The 20,932-nt window shown below is 35.1% G+C and overlaps 1 pseudogene; it reads right to left on the bottom strand.

Annotated features, from left to right (window-relative positions):
* Positions 1–21: 21 nt before the first annotated feature.
* Positions 22–20,728, bottom strand: LOC120197824 (annotated as a pseudogene).
* Between the last annotated feature and the right edge of the window lie 204 nt (positions 20,729–20,932).

The following is a 20,932-nucleotide window of genomic DNA, read 5'->3' as shown; positions in this document are numbered from 1 at the left end:
AGGAGTTGATGGATGGTTCTGTGATTAGAACAAGTAGATTGGAGAGGCTATATTTCAAGAAGCGCAAATAGAGAAATCTACTGCGCCAAAGCACTGGTGTTGTAAACAAGAAGTGCACCTCCGGCAAGATTTCCGGCTAGGGTAACGGCCCAGATTGCCAATCCGGTTGTACCTGCACCGATCACATATTTAGTTTCACAGTCATTCCAAACTTATTTATGTTGAATCAAAGTGAGAGACGTACCGCCGACATAAACATCCCCACTGGGAGACCACTCGTCGGTGTTGAAAATAGGGCTGCATTCCGATCATCAGAAATAGACATATATTAGGACTTTTATACGTAAATAGGTCAAACGTGAAGTGTGATGGCCGCCGCACATACCTGAAACCATCGACGTTAGCACCATATTTGTCAACATATTGGTAAACACCCTTTCACTGCATCAAATTTTCAAGAATCAATTGTCAAAGATATCTACAATAAATTTTCAACTGGTTTTTGGCACAAAAAATGGGGGCTGGAAAGCGTTTGAAATACCAATCTTACCCTTCCTTCCAGAGGCATCAACACCATCCCTCAAGCTCATGCCACCATTGATTCCTGTCAAAATAATTCAAAAATAACTATTAAAAATTTATAAAAGTTTTTTGGTAAACCACATCATATACCAACAAACTTTTGGATTTGTATATTTTCTACAATAAAACTTTCAAATTTTCCAATTATAGTATTAAACTTTGGTTATAACTTTAATTTTGCCATTGGGCTGTTAAAATCCAAGGGGTGTGTGACTTTGACAAACCACATCGTTTTGGTGCAGCTATTGATGCTTAAACCGATGTCGTTTTAGGCACTAAATTTTAGGAGTGTCGATCTTACTGCTAAACTTTTAAACACTCTACTTTTTGACACTATATTTTATCAGTCATTGCCGACAACCAAGTATTACCCGTAATCTATTGTATTTCACGGCAATAACGGTAACAAAATTTTGCAAATCACTCCTCTTTTTCTACCGATTGATTTTCCATGAAACCAAATCAAAATTAACGAAATTAATTAAAAAAAATCTATCAATTTTAAGGGTTTGGAGTCTTTCTTAGATTTGAGGGATTTGGGATGTTTGTTCAAAAATCCATATGGAAAGAAGTATTATTTCGAGAAGACAAACTACATATCTCAAAATTAGCCTCATCGGATTAGAAGAGATCGGAGTATTAGTATATTGAACTTTTAAATGAATTTCCATCGATTTTGAGTGGGTTTCATGGAAAACCAATCATAAGAGAAGAAAGATGAGTGAAATGCGAATATTTTGGTATTAATCTTGTTGCAAAAAGTAACCAGTGATGGGCAATGATTGACTTTCTAAAACGATAAAAAAAGTACAGTACCAAAAAATAAATTGTTTACAAGTTTAATGGCAAAATCGATACACCCCTTAAGTTCGGTGCTTTAAACGATGTCGTTTTGGACACCAATAGCCGCAAAAAGACGATGTCGTTTTGTCCATGTCACAGTTACAAAAAAGATATGTCCACTTCACCATGCCGATAAAAATTAACAGCCCAGTGACATAATTGAAGTCAAAATCAAAGTTTAGTGTTATTGTCGTAACCGGTTTTCGTCCGGGCACGAATATATTAAATTTGGCGGGGAAATTGATGTGAATAAATGGTTTTGAAAATAATTTGGGAGTCGCCATCGGCCTTTTGGGTCAGGTAGGTCGAATACCTAAAATTTATTTTTTTAAAAGAGTTTTAAGAAAACACCAATTAAAAAAATGAGCTGATCTGCGTTTATAACCAAAAATTCGTTCTTTTTAATAATAAAAAGGGATTCGTGGTCGGTTACGTTTAGGGAAGGATTAGCACCCCTACAACGCCCAAAATTGGTACTTTTTAATTATAAATTGTCTCTATTATTAAAATTTTAAAAATTCAAAAATATATAATTTATAATTCTATTATTTCAAAATATAAAAAATATTTATTTATTTAAAATATCAGAAAAACTTCTAGGTGCCTTAAGACAGCTCTTTTCTTTGATATTGATAATATTGTTTACTTTTTAATTTTAAAATATCAGATGGGACATCCAGTTGTATTAAGACTGTCCTTTTCTTCGATATTAAAAATAAATATTTAAAAATTACTATTTATTATATGTATTTATGAATATATAAAATATTTAACAATATAATAAAATAAAAATAAAAATACTAAAACAATATATTTAAAAACAATAAAATAAATGAAAACATATAAATAACTGACTAAATTACAGTAAAAATAAAATTAAAAATCTAATTCATAATTAATCAAAATTATAGGGATTAAATATGTTATTTTCTTATTTAATAATTTAGTGACTAAAATAAATCATCTAAAATTCGGATATTATAATAAAATAAAAAAATATAAACTAGGGATTAAAATATTATTTATTAAAATTAAGTGATTAATTCTGTTATTTATCCTAATATATTATTTAATAAAAAGGACTAAATGAATAAAATTGAAATTCGAAGACTGAATTAAAAATATTATAAAATCGATTTAGTGACTAAAATGTAATGTTTACAAATTAGGAGGACGGCGGACGGGGTTTAACTATTGTCTAATTACACGCATAGTCCTTCCCGAAATGACGTCGTTCGGGAAGGACTATAAAAGGTCCAAACCGGCTGGCCCGAAGGGCTAGTCTTCATTTCTACTTCTCCTCTCTCTCTCTTCTTTGAGAGAAAAAAATTTTCTCTCGCTTCTCTCTAGAACAGAGAGAAGCCAGTCGGCCGGCAGCCGTCAGTCGGCTTCGTCCGCCGTCAACCACCGCCGCCGGCCACCGTCTTCGGTGGCCGGAAATTTTTTTTTTTACATCTAAACATAGATCGGACCGTCCTAATGACGGTACCGATGCTCTTTTCCGTTAAACGGCTCCCAATCGGAGCAAATCTAAAAAGAATACCTTCGGTTTTTCGAAGGTTTTGATGAGATCCGGCGTTTGGCTTCCTCGGTAAGTCTTTCTCTTCCTTTTTCTTTCTCTTATGTTTCTTTGCTACTGATTGTTGAGATCGTTGGTAGTTTTTAGTATCTAGTTTTTTTGTATCTCTCTCGATTTCCTGTGTAGTCTCTGTCTTTTTTTCTTTTTTTTTTCTTTCAGGTTCGGGTGGTGGCTTTTATAGCCACCACCGGTGTGGCCATCAAACCGGTCCGAAGAGAGGGTCTCGGTGAGTCACCGGACTGCCAGTGGTGACTCACCCCGTAGCTATGGCGTGGACGGCTGGTGTTCTAGCTTCTGGAGTCTTCGGTTGGGACGTGGCAGCGGCGGAGGCGGCGAAAGAGTGTCGGCAGCCGCGTGGCCCTAGGGTATCAGACCCTAGGGTTTCCATCTGGAGCCATCTGGACCGTTGGATCTTGCCAGATCCAACGGCGGCAAGCTGAGGTGGCTGGTTAGATTAGGGTTAGGAAACCCTAACTGAAACCCCCAAATGTTTAGGGTTTCTGGTTTGATCTGGACCGGTTCTGGTTTGTTTGTAACTGGGCCGGTCCAGTTGTAATTGGTCTGTAATTATTATATTATTTAATATATTTAATAATAATAATATGATAATAATAATAATAATAATAATATAATGATAATAATAATAATAATAATAATAATAATAATAATAATAATAATATGGATAAAAAATTAGTATCTTCAGCTGCCCCTCTTTGCTCATTCTTGTGTTAACAAGAATAGGGCAAAGATGAAAAGATAATAAATTTTTTTATCCATTTGGCTTTACTTTGATCATAATGGATATATTGAATAAATTCTTCTCTCTCTCCAGATGAGTTCTTCTTATTATGAACTTTTTGCTGGGGATGATGACCTCCTTTCTGTGATAGAGTCATTCAAAGGTTGAATAAGCTCTTGATGAGTTCTTCTTATTATGAACTTTCTCTAGAAAGGCTGATGCTAATCTATCTCCTTCTGTGATAGAATTATGCAAAAAGTTGAACAAGTTCTTCTTATTATGAACTTCTTCTTTCTTCTTCAGATGAGTTTCTTCTCATTATGAACTTCTGGAAAAGATAATCCATCAATTGATGAATTCAGGTAAAAGGTTGAACAAATTCTTCTCATTATGAACTTCTTCTTCCTTCTTCAGATGAGTTCTTCTCATTATGAACTTTCTCTGGAAATGATGATCCATCAAATGATGGATTCAAGTAAAAGGTTGAACAAATTCTTCTCATTATGAACTTCTTCTTCCTTCTTCAGATGAGTTCTTCTCATTATGAACTTTCTCTGGAAAAGATAATCCATCAATTAATGAATTCAGGTAAAAGGTTGAACAAATTCTTCTCATTATGAACTTCTTCTTCCTTCTTCAGATGAGTTCTTCTCATTATGAACTTTCTCTGGAAATGATGATCCATCAAATGATGGATTCAAGTAAAAGGTTGAACAAATTCTTCTCATTATGAACTTCTTCTTCTTTCTTCAGATGAGTTCTTCTCATTATGAACTTCTTCTTCCTTCTTCAGATGAGTTCTTCTCATTATGAACCTTCTCTGGAAAAGATAATCCATCAATTTGATGAATTCAGAAAAAAGGTTGAACAAATTCTTCTCATTATGAACTTCTTCTTCCTTCTTCAGATGAGTTCTTCTCATTATGAACCTTCTCTGGAAAAGATAATCCATCAATTTGATGAATTCAGAAAAAAGGTTGAACAAATTCTTCTCATTATGAACTTCTTCTTCCTTCTTCAGATGAGTTCTTCTCATTATGAACCTTCTCTGGAAAAGCTAATCCATCAAGTGATAGAATTAGGCAGAAGGTTGAACAAATGCTTCTCATTATGAATTTCTTCTTCCTTCTTCAGATGAGTTCTTCTCATTATGAACCTTCTCTGGAAAAGCTGATCCATCAAGTGATAGAATTAGGCAGAAGGTTGAACAAATTCTTCTCATTATGAATTTCTTCTTCCTTCTTCAGATGAGTTCTTCTCATTATGAACCTTCTCTTGAAATGTCAATCCATCAAATGATAAATTTGAATCTTTGCTAAAATCTTTGAAATTCCTGTTAAAAATTCAACAAGAATAAAAATGAATGAAAATGCATATATTTTTGCAAATGCCTAAATATGATGCATGAATGTTAAGTTGTTTGATTTCAGATTGGTGAATTGAGTATTTCTTCAATTGTAAAAACCCAATAGATCTTTCTTCTTCAAAACAAAGAATCTATCATCTTTGACAAATATAGATGTAGATATAATGTAACAAAACCTCTTGAGAATAAAACTCAATAGTATAGGCTCTTGAAAAGCTTGTATTCAGGCAACATGTTGATTCTGATAACAATTCATCTGATTATGAAGTGACCTTTCAAGATGATTTCACAGATATCGATAGTTCTTCTAATACCGAGAAATCTTGACTTCTGATTCTGATGAAGAGAATAAACTGTTATACTTGACAAAAATGTGATTCTCAGAGGCTGAAACTTCAAATAGCTTTCTTCCGGTAAAAGATGGGAAGCCATTATGTGATGATCCCAGTTACAAGCAAAGGCGAAACTTGTGCTATGATTTTTGGGAAAGGAATAAGCAAAAGAAGCTTGAAAAGAAACTTCTTAATGAAGACGATCATGCAGTTCATCTTTTAATTCTAATGATTGGTTCTGTAGTTCTTACCAAACCAGATCAGATAACTCAAAGAACACTTACAGAAGATACTATTAAGTCTCCTTCATCCTCTAAATTCAATGATTGGTTCTGTCCAACCAGATCAGATAACTCAAAGAACACCTCCAGAAGATGCTATTGGCAAATTCATCTTTCAAATTCAATGATTGGTTCTGCCAAATCAGATCAGATAACTCAAAGAACACTTCCAGAAGATGTTATTGGCAAATTCATCTTCCAAATTCAATGATTGGTTCTGCCAAATCAGATCAGATAACTCAAAGAACACTTCCAGAGGATGCTATGAGCACATTCATCTTCAAAATTCAATGATTGGTTCTGTCTAACCAGATCAGATAACTCAAAGAACACTTCCAGAAGATGCTATTAAGTCTCCTTCATCCTCTAAATTCAATGATTGGTTCTGCCAAACCAGATCAGATAACTCAAAGAAAACTTCCAGAAGATGCTATGAGCACATTACATTTGTTCCATTTAATGTTTGGACTAGGATATCACTATGCTTATTAGATGTAAAGCCAGAATTTGTAGATTCGAAACATTTCCATGCTACTACACTGAAAAGGGCTATATTCATAATTCTGCCAATTGAGAACAGATTTTCTCTTATTCTGCTTCCTCCATGTGCTGATGTTTTTTCATTGACAAAGAAATGATGGCTTTCATGTGATCTAAAAACAAAGTTGAACTGTTTATAAACATGTACAGGAAGTGCCAAATTGACAGAAAGGATCTGTAAGACTCTTGAAGCTTATGACAATGAGCCACCTTCGAGTGTCCAGAAGTATGTTCTTGATGAGTGCTGAAAATGGAATCTAGTATGGGTTGGAAGGAATAAAGTTGCTTCACTTGAACCTGATGAGGTGGAAATGCTTCTAGGTTTCCTTAAAAACCATACACAAGGATCTGTATAGAGACATGTTTCCCAGTGATATCAATGTCTTGTTTCTTTTTGCTGGAATCAGTGCTGCAAAGATCATCTTCTACTGTCTTAGTATATATTTGAAAACATATGTGCAAGAACTGAATGGTGATCGGTTAGAGCAATTGATGAGTAGATTTGGAGGATTTGACCTTGTTGTTGGTAGCATCCCGTGTAACAATCTTAATGTTCATGGCTTTAAGATGGTTATGATTTGCTTATTTCGTATTCCATGTATTTAAAAGTATTAACATAAAGTGATATTCAGAAATCTTTAACTTATTTTAAAATTATATTAATTCATAGAATAATAAATTGAATTTCCAAAAATAAATTAAATCTCAAATAAATTGAACTTGAAATAGATAGAATTGTATTCAAAGTTCTGGCAAGCATAAAAATGATAAAAATTCAAATGTCTCAACAAATTATAAGCATAAGTATTTCTAAATTAATCAAGTTGACACAATTTAGAGAAATGATGTAAGCTTTTGTCTGGAAGATCTCAAACGTTGTCGAAATGCTTGTAGATGTGAAGTTTCTTCCAAACTGTCAAAATCTTAAGAGAGTTCAATTGCCAGATGCCTAATATCAACATGTATTTGAGCCGCCTTTTCAGGTTTTCAACTCAAATCCTCCCTTTGGTTACAAGATGCCCTTTGCGGGTTTTCACCTTGACCCCCCTTTTTCTTTTTTCTCTTTTTTCTCTCTTTTTTTTTCTTTCTTTTTTTTTTCTTCAAGCATAATATTTCTTGACAGAATCCGAGTTTATTGGATTTCTCAGAATTTTTCCATCCATTTCTGCCAAGATCAATGCTCCTCCGGAAAAGGCCTTTTTTACAACGTATGGCCCTTCCCAATTAGGCATCCATTTCCCACGGAAATCTTTATGTATAGGCAAGATCTTTTTTAGTACTAGATCACCCTCTTGGAACTCTCTTGGATGTATTTTTTTGTCATGAGACTTCATCATCCGTTTTTGATACATCTGTCCATGGCAAATAGCTTTCAATCTTTTCTCCTCAATAAGGTTCAATTGATCAAATCTAGCTTGGATCCATTCAGATTCATCCAATTTTATTTCTCTCAATATTCGGAGCGATGGAATCTCAACTTCAATTGGTAAGACTGCTTCCATCCCGTAGACTAAAGAAAAAGGCGTTGCCCCAGTAGATGTTCGAACAGTAGTTCGGTATGCATATAGAGCAAAAGATAACTTCTCATGCCAATCTTTGTAAGTTTCAGTGGTCTTTGTAATGATTCTCTTGATGTTCTTGTTTGCTGCTTCAACTGCCCCATTCATCTTTGGACGATATGCCACTGAGTTTGCATGTTTGATCTTAAACTGCGCACAAAGTTCGGTCATCATTTTGTTGTTCAGGTTCAGAGCATTATCTGTAATGATCCTTTCTGGTAGGCCATACCGGCAAACTATCTCTTTCTTTATGAATTTGCAGACTGTGGATCTCTTAATATTAGTATATGAAGCAGCTTCAACCCATTTGGTAAAATAATCAATTGCCACAAGGATGAAACAATGTCCATTCGATGCTTTTGGTGTGATTGCACCAATGACATCTATTCCCCACATAGAAAATGGCCAGGGTGCTGTCATTACATGTAAAGGAGATGGGGGTACATGAATCTTGTCTGCATATATCTGGCATTTATGACATTTTCTTGCATAATCAATGCAATCTGTGTACATGGTAGCCCAATAGTATCCATATCTCATTATCTTTCTGGCCATGGAAAGACCATTTGCATGTGTTCCACATATTCCACTGTGTACTTCTTCAATGACATTTCGAGCTTCGCTGGTATTTAAACATCTCAATAGCATTTGATCATTGCTTCTTCTATACATAATCTCTCCATCAAGAAAATATCCAGCAGCCATTCTTCTCAAAGTTCTTTTATCAATTTCCGATGCATTTGGTGGATAACTTTGATTTTTGATATATTGCAGGATATCATGATACCATGGTTTACCATCTACCTCTTCTTCCACACTATAACAATGTGCAGGAATTTCATATACTTGCATTTTGATTGGCATCATATCAACTTTCTTAGTTGCTTGAAACATAGCAGCTAATGTAGCCAAAGCATCTGCCATTTGATTTTCTTCTCGATGGAGATAATTGAAGGTAACTTTCTCAAATTCCTTCACTAATTCAAGGGTAAAATTTCGATATTCCAACAATTTGGGATCTTTTGTTTCCCATTCTCCTCGCAATTGATACACCACCAAAGATGAATCTCCATATATCTTGAGAAATTTGATTTTTCTTTCTATAGCTGCTTTCAACCCCATGACACAAGCTTCATATTCTGCCATGTTATTGGTGTAAAAGAACTCCAGTCTGCTTGTAAAGGGATAATAAATATTTTCTGGAGAAATTAACACTGCCCCGATTCCTCGTCCCAAAGCATTAGATGCTCCGTCAAAATAAAGCTTCCAAGTTGCAAATTCATCATTTGTTCTGACTTCTTCATTCATGGATATGCACAACAAATCTTCATCGGGAAAATTGAAATTCAAAGGCTGATAATCATTTGATACACGACTGGCCAGAAAATCAGCTATTACACTTCCTTTTATCGCTTTTTGGTTGACATATATAATATCAAACTCAGATAATAACATCTGCCATCTAGCCATTCTGCCTGTCAAAGCTGGTGATTCCATTAAGAATTTCAAAGGATCAAGTTTTGATATCAACCAAGTAGTATGGTATAACATATATTGTCTAAGTCTTCGAGTAGTCCACACCAAAGCACAACATAATTTTTGTATTGGTGGATATCAAACTTCACAATCAGTAAATTTCTTGCTCAGATAATAAATAGCTTTTTCTTTCCTTCCTGATTCATCATGCTGTCCTAGTACACATCCCATCGAATTTTCGAAGACCGTCAAGTAGAGAATTAATGGTCTATCAGGCATTGGTGATACTAAAATTGGGGCATTGGATAAATATTTCTTAATAATATCTAAAGTTTCTTGACATTCTTCATTCCAGACTTCAGGATTGTTCTTTCGAAGTAATTTGAACACTGGATCACATTTGTCAGTTAATTGAGAAATGAACCGAGATATATAATTTAATCTTCCCAAAAAGCCTCGAACTTCTTTTTTTGTATTGGGTGGTGGAAGATCTTGAATTGCTTTTACTTTATCTGGATCAATCTCGATTCCTTTTTTGCTGACTACAAATCCCAAAAGTTTCCCGGAAGTTACCCCAAAAGTGCATTTAGCGGGGTTGAGCTTTAATTGATACTTCCTCAATCTCTGGAAAAGCTTTCTCAGATTTTTAATATGTTCTCCTTCAGTTCGGGATTTGGAAATCATGTCATCTACATATACTTCAATCTCTTTGTGCATCATGTCATGAAACAAAGTTACCATGGCTCTTTGATATGTTGCCCCTGCATTTTTCAATCCAAATGGCATCACTTTATAACAGAATGTGCCCCACATGGTTATAAATGTTGTTTTTTCCATGTCTTCAGGATTCATTTTTATCTGATTATATCTTGAAAATCCATCCATAAATGAAAACCATGCGTGCCCTGCAGTATTGTCCACCAATGTGTCTATGTGGGGTAATGGAAAGCTATCTTTCGGACTAGCTTTGTTGAGATCTCTGTAATCCACACACATTCGAACTTTCCCATTTTTCTTTGGTACGGGAACAATGTTGGCTACCCATTCTGGGTATTTAGATGCCTGTAGGAAACCTGCATTGATCTGTTTCATTACTTCTTCCTTAATTTGCAACAACATTTCTGGCCTCATTCTTCTGAGCTTTTGTTGGACCGGTTTATATTCTGGATTGATTGGAAGCTTGTGTATCACTATATCTGTGCTTAAACCGGGCATATCTTGATAAGACCATGCAAAGATATCTTTGAACTCTTGAAGGAGATTTATCAATTCTTGTTTTATCTGGACTGTCAGAGTGGTACCAATTTTCACCTCTTTTATTTCTTCATCTGTTCCCAAATTCACAGTCTCAACTTCTTCCTTGTGGGGTAGAATTTGTTTGTCCTCTTTTTCTACCAATCTTAATAGTTCAGTAGGAATATCACATTCCAGTTCATCCTCACAACCATTGATTTCTTCCAGACATATAGGATGCTCTAAATTTATCACTTGATTAAATTTAGGAATACACATGCTATTAACACGGTGACACCTGCAAATTTAAGTCGGACATATTTCCGAAAGAATATAGTAAATTTATGAAATGTAAAAATGTAATAAAATGTAAAGAATGATTGCCATCTGAAATTTTAAAGAAAATTTCTTATATTTAACATAATTTCTTTTACAAGATAACAAAAAGTTTTCATATTTTTGAGCTAAACATAAAGATTAGTTCTGAATATTACTCTGCATTAATATTAACAACTATAGGAAGATCTTCAATGGTCCAATTGGTGAGTGTTTCTCCAGGAAGACATGGGCGAATCCTATCCAAGTATTTGCCAGTTTTATTGTCATTCATGATCATGTTGATAAATAATCCATTCATAGCTTCTTCAACTATGTCTTGATCTTTCGTCAACTTTTCTTCTTTAAAGGCTTCAACAAGCTGCTGTTCTACATTAATTGTTCCCCCTGATCTGAATGTTGTCTTCAACTGTGGGAAAGACATGTGTTTCCAAAGGATTTCTCCCCCTTTCAATTTTGCCTTTCTGTCTTCACATCTTCTTTTCATCTCTTTGTTCTTTTGCTGAAGATTGGGCTTAAACCCTAGCCCAAAACGGTCTTTTTTCATCTTTATTCTGATAGGAACTGAAATCCCTTGAAGATTCTTTCCTAGACCTCTCCCAACTTTAGCTCCGATGCCTAAAGTTTGTTGTACCGTCATCTTGGTGCAATCAGACAATCTGGGATATGGAATTTTGCTTCCTTCTGCAATAAAGGTTGCATTTACAAATTCAAGAGCTCAGAAAGAGCATTCAAGAGCATCATCATTGGTGTCGATATATGGAACATCACTTGTTACCGACGCAATGATTTCTTCTTCAGCTCCTACACATATTAGTTGTCCATCAACAACAAATTTCAATTTCTGATGTAGTGAAGAAGGAACGGCTCCTGCTGAATGAATCCATGGCCTCCCTAATAGACAATTATATGTGGGGTGGATGTCCATCACCACAAAGTCAATATTGTACACTACTGGGCCAATTAACAAAGGTATTTCCATTTTCCCAAGCACTTCTTTTTGAGTACCATCAAATGCTCGTACTACATTCTGATAACTCTTCATGTGTGAATGATCCAGAGGCATTCTTTGAAGTGTAACTAGAGGCATCAAGTTGAGAGCGGATCCATTGTCAATCAATACTCCTGGCAACACATGACCATGACAATGTGTCGTGATGTTCAAAGCTTTTACTGACCCCATTCCGCCTTCCGGTATTTCATCATCTGTGAATGTTATGTAATTGTCAGCGGCTATATGTCCCACAATTCTGTCAAGTTTATTGAGGGATATATCTTCAGGGATGAATGTTTGATTGAGAATTTTCATCAAAGCATTTCTATGTTCTTCTGAATTCATCAATAAATCAAGAATAGAAATTCTCGCTTGTTGTTTGTGTAGTTGTTCAACCACACTATACTCACTATGTTTCAAAAATTTCAAAAATTCTTGAGCTTGTTTTTCTGTCACAGGCTCATTAAATGCTGGAAGGGATTCATCCTCAAATACCTTCTGAGGTATTGCCATGGCTTTTCCTTTTGCTTTCGCTTGTTCTGAAGCATTGGATGTTTCGGGAGAGTAACATCTCCCACTTCTTGTAAAGAAACCGACCTCGCTCACTGCTTCAGACGTCGATGTTGTACCCAAACTCTGTTTTTTCTCTTCTGTTTTTTCTAGAGAAACAGATCCTCCTACCATTGAAACATTGGTAGTATAATTCCAAGGTACTCTGCGGGTATCTTTGTATGGAAATGGTAGAGGAGTAGTGATAACTACTTTCGGCTTTATTGATGCAGGAATTGCCGTAGATGATTTCACATTAATGATCACAGGATCATTTATTCTTTGACTTGGTTTAGAATCCTCTGATGAGCAAACATCATCTTCTTTTTTCCCTGGTTCTTCTTCAAAGAATTCTATTTCTCTGTTGTTCATCAATTTTTGCACCAAATCCCTAAACTCAGGACACAGTTGAATTTTATGCCCTTTCTCCTGATGATATTCACAATAATTCTTGCCTTCATTCTGCTTTGGCCTGAATTGTTGTGGAATTATACCGGCTAAAGAGAGTTGTTGGAATACCCAAACAAACGGAGATTTAATTTCAAAAATGTCAGTCTTTGCTTTCTTTCTGTTCTCTTCCTGAATTGCATTTACGTTTTTATCTCCATGATTTGGCAATGGATGATTTGATGCAGATGGTGTATTGAATTCCAACTTCCCAGTGTTGATCAAATTTTGAACCACCCTTTTGAATGCTAAACAGTTTTCAATAGAATGACCTGTAATTCCTTCATGGTAAACACAGTGTGCCTTTGTATCATACCAAGGAGGAAATGGTGGTTGCATGGGAACCAAAGGATAAGGCCTTATGACATCTGCTTTTAACAGTGAATCATAGATCTCCGCATATGGTACTGGTAATGGTGTAAAAGACAACCTTTCATTTTCTTTTCGAGATCCTCTGGACTCTGTTCGATTAGTGTTTGTTTCCTCTTTCTTAACCCTTGGCTGGGTTATTGTAACACTTTTCGATGAATCCTTGCTGTAAGAATTTGCATTGTTGACTTCATTCTCCTTTTTCCGGTACGTAGGTCTTTTGGAACTAGACCCATCATTTGATTCAATCTTGCCACTTTTCAAGACATTTTCAATGAGTTCTCCAGAAATGACCAAATCTGCAAAATTTCTGGTTGCATTCCCCATTAGATTATTTAAATAAGGAGCCTTCAAGGTATGAACAAATATTACTGTGGCCTCTTTTTCTGACAAAGGTGGTTGAACTTGGGCCGCAGTGTCACGCCATCTCTGGGCATACTGTCTGAATGTTTCGTTGTTCTTTTTCTCCAAATTTTGGAGAGTCCATCTATCAGGGACCATGTCTGTTACATGGCGATACTGCTCTAAAAATGCTTTAGCCAAATCTTTCCAGGATCTAATGTTGGCTTTGGTCAATTGAGTATACCATTTTAAAGCCGGTCCTGTCAAACTATCCTGGAAGCAGTGAATTAACAATTTCTCGTCCTTCACATATCCTGCCATTCTTCGACAAAACATAGTAATGTGGGATGAAGGGTATGTAGTACCATCATATTTATCAAATTCGGGAGCTTTGAACTTGATAGGGAGGATTAGGTCTGGAACTAAACTCAATTCACTAGCATCAAACCCATAGAATGATTCAGTTATTTCTACAGATTTCATTCGTTCTTCTAAGTTCTTGATCTGTCTGGTCAGTTCTTCATTTACTTTTTGTTTCTCATTCAACTCATTCAAATCTGGGATCAAATGCTCAGTATTAAGATCCCCTATTTTCACATCGGATATAAGTGGATTTTTGCTTAAAGATGCAGGATCCACTTGTTGGTTTTCATGTGGTTTGGCTTCTTGAAATGCAGATGTACGAGCATTGATTTGTATAGGTGTAGTACCAGAATGATAAATTGGTTCTGGTGGAAACACTAGAGGATATATGGGTTCTTGGTCGAAAGATACAGGATTTTCATGCATTTTTCCACTGATAGCATGCCTTTTAAACAAGTCCTCTATTTTCTTCATCATACTGTCTTGTGAATTTGCAATACTGACTTCAATTTTTTCCAGCTTCATTCTCATTTCTTCTTGTTCTTTATGATGTTGTTCCTTAATACGCTGTATTTTATCCTCCATAATTCTCTTAGTAGCTTGTCTAGTACCGTAGTGATGTTGTATTTCTCTTTTGGCCAGAATAACTGCGATTGAGAAATCTTTTAATATTATTATTTTTTCTCAAATTTTAATTAATGAATTTCATCTTAATAAAATAAAATAATAAAATTATTCATAAAGAAAATTATGAAATGAATGATGAATGGATGCAAAATGTATGTATGCAAAAAGGTATTGATCCCAAAAAGTTAACTGTCATAGAACAACTTTCATCGGCATACAAAAGTTTCTTTATAATAGTTCAGAACTACAGATAAGGCGTAGCTTTCCTATTAAGCTCTATAATTTCTTTCATTAACCATGACACCTTCTTTCCGCACTTAGAAACTGGATCAACGTGATGCTCAATTATTTTGGCTTCAACAGCTAGTTCCCCAACATATCTAGCAACTTCGCTCATTTGAACCATGGCCTCGAACACCATATTACTTCTTTCTTCACTTCTTTCAACATAGAACTCAGTTGACTTTTGCCATTGTTCATTAGTTCCTTCCAGAGTTTGCTCTAATTCAGTGATTCTGACTTGACAATTGTGCAAAATTTTTTCAAGATCTCTAATGCGTCTTCGCAGTGAAGCATTTTCCTCATTACTTTCTTTGAGATCATTAGGCCCTAGACGAACCTTTTCTTGAAATAATGATTCTTCAAGTTGCAAAATGTAAGCGTTAAACTCTGAGTTTTTGTTTCTAGACTGATCCAGATTTTCTTCAAGTTTTGTTCGTGCTTCTTGCGTTCTTTGATTAAGCTTCTGGATCTGAACATCTTTGTTTCTGCATCTTCGCATCCAATTTCTAGCCACTTCCTGATCTACCTCAAGTCTGGTGTTGAAATTTTTTCTTTCCAGCTCACATTTTTCTTTTTCAACATTGGATTCTTCCATCTTTTGGCCTCTGACTTCAAGTTCAGCAATCAACTGGTTCATTTCAGATTCAAATCCCTTGAACATGATATTTTTCTCACCTTCAAATTTATTAAAGATGTCATTCTTCATTTCTTCTACATCTTTGGCTCGATCCCTTTCTTTTTGCATTTCATTCATGATCTCGCGGTGTTCAGCCTTGTGTTTTATAATTCGCTCTCTTCTGTCGACCTCAAAATCTTCCATTTTTTGCTTTCCTTTCTCAAGGCTTTTGAGTAGATGGCTATTCTTTCCTTTCAGATCTTCAACTCGTCTTTTCTCGATGTTCAACTCTCTAGTCATCTGTATTGTTGCTTGGCTTGATCCTGATGCTTTCCGGGATTTATATAACTCCTGGTAATTTTTCTGTAAGGCTCTGAACTCATCATCACCTTTTTCTTTATCTTTTCTCAACATTGCACATTGTGATGAATGAAAGTCAATGTCAAACCCCAACATAGCTTTATCTTGTCTCATTTGCTCTAATTCTTTCGACCAGCCTTCTCTTTCTGCTTCAAACTCAGCTCTCAAGATTTCAATCTCTGGCGGAACCACCTTAATGCGATCTTCCATAGAGATATCCTCATTTTGATCTGGTAGAGGAATATTTTCGTTTTTTCTGACAGATCTCCATTCTTCATAATCAGGAGTTAGCATTTCTTTTGCTGCTTTAGCTCGGATACAAAAAGTTGTTTTCCAAGCTATAACGGCTTCCATGATATTTCTTTTATAATTTTTGCTATGGAATGCGAACTCAGATGACTGTAATCCAGCAGTGACAGGTACAAATTGACGACCTTCATACTGTCTTATGACCAGAAGTGGTGCATATCCAATTCCTCCCCATAATCCGAGTAGCATTATCCAGTTGTAATCTCCACATTTGTAAAAGAATTCCCTTTGTATTTGCCACGGGGCTCGCCAAACAATGTCATTGCTTTGCAGATTTCGAAAGGCATTAATCCACATATCTTTCTTAATTTCTTTCGGCCATTCCTGCTCCAGAAATTCTTTTAATGGTGAGTAATCCGTATTAAAACGTCGGTATGAAACCTTTTCTTTCTTCCAGAAATGACTACGGATCCAAACATATAACAACTGGGTACACCCTGAGAATCGTCCACCTCCTAACTTTCTACAAGCATTTAACGATCTGAAGGTCTCTGCTAGAATTGCAGAAGCAGGATTAATCTTTTTCGGTAGCTGTTCAAACAAATGTACCACTGCAGCTTCAACATATCCCAATACTTTTGGGAAGATGACCATACCATATATACCCAGAGCAAATAAATCGAATCGTACTTTAATATCTGGATGGCTCTGAATAAGTTCTCTAATGTTGGTCCAAGCAATGCCTTCGCTTTCGCCTTTTTGTTTTGTACGGGCTTCTACCCATTCTTCTCGTACCCCGGCAATCTTTGCTAATTTAACTCGAAAGGGTTGAGTTTTAATTGACTTTGAATAGATTCGATTCTCCAAAGCCTCTTCGATATGTAGCAAAGTTGTGTATTCTTCAATAGTAGGGACCAAGTATTCCTTATTGAGAGTGAAGCAATTGTACCCTGGATTCCAGAATTGAATTAGGGCTCTGAGTAATTCATCATCAACTTCAACATAGAGCAAATATGGGATGTCTCCGTAAATCTGATAAAACTGCAATTTTTTGTTTGAATCCCAACTTTCCCAAATGCTTCGCAAATCTTGCATATCATTTCTTTTTAGTGAAACTGGAGCATAACTGGCCAAGTCAGATACATAATCATCCTGCAGACTGTCTCCTTCTTGTCTTTGTAAGTCCTCAGCCCACTGTCTTACTTCTGAGTTTAGAATTACTTGATTTGAACACTTTTTATCCATAGATGAAGGCTTTCCAATGAGACAATTAACACAAGGATCAATGTCTTTTATCCTGTATGATGCAATGCAAACAGAAAAATAAAGAACACATAATAAAGAAATTTAATAATAAATTTACATAAATATTCTTTATTTAAACATGATTTTCTAAATTTAAATAATTTAAATATACATGTAATTTAATCAGTAAAATAAATAAACAAGAAAGTTTAGAATTCATTTCTCCTGTGTGTACACCTATTTTGGACAAAATTTCGGCATGACTTCTGATCGGAAGAGTTTCTAAGGTTTTTTATATGCAGGGTTTCAGATCTAAGAATAAAGGTACCCGAATTGTCATTGTTAGTGCCCCCTTGGGTTGCTAACCCTCAATCCTAGTCCATCACAGACTAAAATGGATCGAGTTCAATTCGAGGGGATACATTTCTCTATGCCTGACACGGAGAATAAATTCTCACGAAGACATAGAGCATATGAACCCCGAAAGTTACTTGCTAGGTCTGACACGGAGAATAAATTCTCACGAAGACGTCGCTTTCACTCCCACTTAAAAGGGACAACTCAATTATAGAGCTTTATGTTTATGCAATGCAAGTGTGGTGTGTGAGGAGAAATGTTCAAACCTTTGACAGAAAAATAAATAATAAAATACTTGCAAATAAAATAAAACATATAATTATTATAAAATAATAAATAAATAAAAAAATTTGAAAAAAAAGAATTAAAAATTAAATATATGAATTTTTAATTTTTAATTAATAGAGACAATTTATAATCGATTTTTAAAAGTTTGACCGGTCCCCAGCGGAGTCGCCAAGCTGTCGTAACCGGTTTTCGTCCGGGCACGAATATATTAAATTTGGCGGGGAAATTGATGTGAATAAATGGTTTTGAAAATAATTTGGGAGTCGCCATCGGCCTTTTGGGTCAGGTAGGTCGAATACCTAAAATTTATTTTTTTAAAAGAGTTTTAAGAAAACACCAATTAAAAAAATGAGCTGATCTGCGTTTATAACCAAAAATTCGTTCTTTTTAATAATAAAAAGGGATTCGTGGTCGGTTACGTTTAGGGAAGGATTAGCACCCCTACAACGCCCAAAATTGGTACTTTTTAATTATAAATTGTCTCTATTATTAAAATTTTAAAAATTCAAAAATATATTTAATTTATAATTCTATTATTTCAAAATTATATAAAAAAAATATTTATTTATTTAAAAATATCAGAAAAGAACTTCTAGGTGCCTTAAGACAACTCTTTTCTTTGATATTGATAATATTGTTTACTTTTTAATTTTAAAATATCAGAATGGGACATCCAGTTGTATTAAGACTGTCCTTTTCTTCGATATTAAAAATAAATATTTAAAAATTACTATTTATTATATGTATATTTATGAATATATAAAAATATTTAACAATATAATATAATAAAAATAAAAATACTACTAAAACAATATATTTAAAAACAATAAAATAAATGAAAACATATAAAATAACTGACTAAATTACAGTAAAAATAAAATTAAAAATCTAATTCATAATTAATCAAAATTATAGGGATTAAATATGTTATTTTCTTATTTAATAATTTAGTGACTAAAATAAAATCATCTAAAATTCGGATATTATAATAAAATAAATTAAAAATATAAACTAGGGATTAAAATATTATTTATTAAAATTAAGGGATTAATTCTGTTATTTATCCTAAATATATTATTTTAATAAAAAGGACTAAAATGAATAAAATTGAAATTCGAAGATTGAATTAAAAATATTATAAAATCGATTTAGTGACTAAAATGTAATGTTTACAAATTAGGAGGACGACGGACGGGGTTTAACTATTGTCTAATTACACGCATAGTCCTTCCCGAAACGACGTCGTTCGGGAAGGACTATAAAAGGTCCAAACCGGCTGGCCCGAAGGGCCAGTCTTCATTTCTACTTCTCCTCTCTCTCTCTTCTTTGAGAGAAAAAAATTTTCTCTCGCTTCTCTCTAGAACAGAGAGAAGCCAGTCGGCCGGCAGCCGTCAGTCGGCGTTCGTCCGCCGTCAACCACCGCCGCCGGCCACCGTCTTCGGTGGCCGGAATTTTTTTTTTTACATCTAAACATAGATCGGACCGTCCTAATGACGGTACCGATGCTCTTTGTCGTTAAACGGCTCCCAATCGGAGCAAATCTAAAAAGAATACCTTCGGTTTTTCGAAGGTTTTGATGAGATCCGGCGTTTGGCTTCCTCGGTAAGTCTTTCTCTTCCTTTTTCTTTCTCTTCTGTTTCTTTGCTACTGATTGTTGAGATCGTTGGTAGTTTTTAGTATCTAGTTTTTTTGTATCTCTCTCGATTTCCTGTGTAGTCTCTGTCTTTTTTTCTTTTTTTTCTTTCAGGTTCGGGTGGTGGCTTTTATAGCCACCACCGGTGTGGCCATCAGACCGGTCCGAAGAGAGGGTCTCGGTGAGTCACCGGACTGCCAGTGGTGACTCACCCCGTAGCTATGGCGTGGACGGCTGGTGTTCTAGCTTCTGGAGTCTTCGGTTGGGACGTGGCAGCGGCGGAGGCGGCGAAAGAGTGTCGGCAGCCGCGTGGCCCTAGGGTATCAGACCCTAGGGTTTCCATCTGGAGCCATCTGGACCGTTGGATCTTGCCAGATCCAACGGCGGCAAGCTGAGGCGGCTGGTTAGATTAGGGTTAGGAAACCCTAACTGAAACCCCCAAATGTTTAGGGTTTCTGGTTTGATCTGGATCGGTTCTGGTTTGTTTGTAACTGGGCCGGTCTAGTTGTAATTGGTCTGTAATTATTATTTATATATGTATTTAATATATTTAATAATAATAATAATAATGATAATAATAATAATAATAATAATAATAATAATAATAATAATAATAATAATAATAATAATAATAATAATAATATGGATAAAAAATTAGTTTCTTCAGTTATGATTGAATAAATAGAAAGTTTAATGATATAAACGATACACAATTTAAAATTCAGTAGTATATGGTATAGTTTACCCAAAGTTTTCCAAAATTGCATGTTCTAAAATGACCCTTTTCTCAAATCTATGTTCTCGATCAAACCCTTCTTAAATATTAACCTAACCCTAAGATAAATCTAATCTTTCCTTGTTACCCTGTAGTACTTAATTGTACGTTAAAAAAAATTAGAAAACCAAAACAGTGATTTTTCATAATTCATAAAATGTTGGAATCATATAGTAGAAATTAGAAGACAATTACCATAAGGCTTCTCGGTCTTGATCTTCTTGCCACCCTGGCTTCAACTTTGAAGGAAGAAGGGGTCCTTGCAAGGGAAGGGACACCCCTCACACCTGATCTTTCAACACTAAAACAAGGCTTCAGGCTTACTGAGGCTGAGGCTGTCATTTCTCTCAACCCTAAACACACAACTTAATTGCCTCTGCTTTTCTTCTATATGTGAATGAATGGAGATAATGAGATTGAAAATCTGAAGATGGTGATTGTGGTGCGGCCACGTGGACATTCATATGTGGCTCATATTTTGATATCAGGGCTTGCAAAATCACAACATTATCACAATTTCATTGAATGAACCCCCGTTTCGTGCCACGTCGACGACTTGGTTCTATTATT

Source organism: Hibiscus syriacus, unplaced genomic scaffold (assembly GCF_006381635.1).
Source record: "Hibiscus syriacus cultivar Baekdansim isolate YM2019G1 unplaced genomic scaffold, ASM638163v2 tig00117056_pilon, whole genome shotgun sequence".
In the NCBI taxonomy this organism is placed as follows: Eukaryota; Viridiplantae; Streptophyta; class Magnoliopsida; order Malvales; family Malvaceae; genus Hibiscus; species Hibiscus syriacus.
Note: the sequence above shows the minus strand (reverse complement) of the source record. Positions and strands in the feature narration are given on the sequence as shown.